The 1,053-nt window shown below is 40.9% G+C and overlaps 1 non-coding gene across 1 annotated transcript; it reads left to right on the plus strand.

Annotated features, from left to right (window-relative positions):
* The first annotated feature begins 415 nt into the window (after positions 1 to 415).
* Trnat-ggu (transfer RNA threonine (anticodon GGU)) lies at positions 416 to 487 on the plus strand. Its single transcript has one exon. It is a non-coding gene; the product is annotated as a tRNA-Thr (tRNA).
* The last annotated feature ends 566 nt before the right edge of the window (positions 488 to 1,053 follow it).

Below are 1,053 nucleotides of genomic sequence, written 5' to 3' on the forward strand. Positions count from 1 at the left end.
GTGACCGAGGCGGGAATCGGACCACTCGGCCACGGCGGTACCCATCCCAAATTCTCTGGCGTATGCTATCTTTGAAAGGCTAGGCGGCTTTGACCAACTCTAAGGACGAGCAGTGTGTGCTTTCACCTCTTATTAGAATCCTTTACTGGATTACGGTATAGCGAGAGAGATGATGCTGCCATCTATCCAACTACTTCTTTAGTGGATGATATCTATTTCACTCTAAGAACAAATTAAATTATTTTCTATGAAAATATTTTAATTTGTGTTTTTTTAAGTAGACACACTACTATTTAAACTATAAACTGAAATAAATGTCATATACGAAGGAAAAAAACCAACACAAGCCTTCAAGCCTATTCCTAAGCCTTCGGGAAATTGTCATATACTTGGAAATTTCGACCCATGCCACCGTGACCGGATAGCCGAGCGGTTCAGGCATCTGTCCGGTAAACAGGGGACGCTGGTTCGATTCCAGCTCTGGACACTGGAGGCTTTGGTCATTTTTTCCTTCGTATATGACATTTATTTCAGTTGATATCTATTTCAGTTTACAAGTGGCAATCATTAATAGAAAACGCCATTCGCAACTGAAATAATATGTGTAAATGATCTCGTGACTTCTCATCACGGCGTTTGTTGATAAACGTGTCCCTTTTGGCTACTTGGGTTAAAATTTGCATAACAATTAAATTTATATAAATCATTTCTTTTGATTCAGACATCAATCAAAAATTCACCATCACCACAAAAAATACTAAATCTATTCTCACCCCAAAAAATCTAAATTCAAGTGTTGTTCAAGTGCTACATTACAATTAGTCATACTCGGCTGTCGTTTAGTCACTGTCAGCGGTCTGTGGGGGTCGGAGGGGGGAGGTTAGCAAAAACCGTAAGTTTGCCGAGTGTCAGCGACGTCGTTTCATAAATCTCACGCAGATGCGTCGGCGGCATAAATTCGGCGCCGCGGCGCAAGGGGTCGAGCGGAAGCGTGAACTTTAAAAAGTCGGTTTATGTCATCAATCTCTACTTATATTATAAATGCGACAGTAA

Source organism: Cydia strobilella, chromosome 13 (assembly GCF_947568885.1).
Source record: "Cydia strobilella chromosome 13, ilCydStro3.1, whole genome shotgun sequence".
Classification (NCBI taxonomy): domain Eukaryota; kingdom Metazoa; phylum Arthropoda; class Insecta; order Lepidoptera; family Tortricidae; genus Cydia; species Cydia strobilella.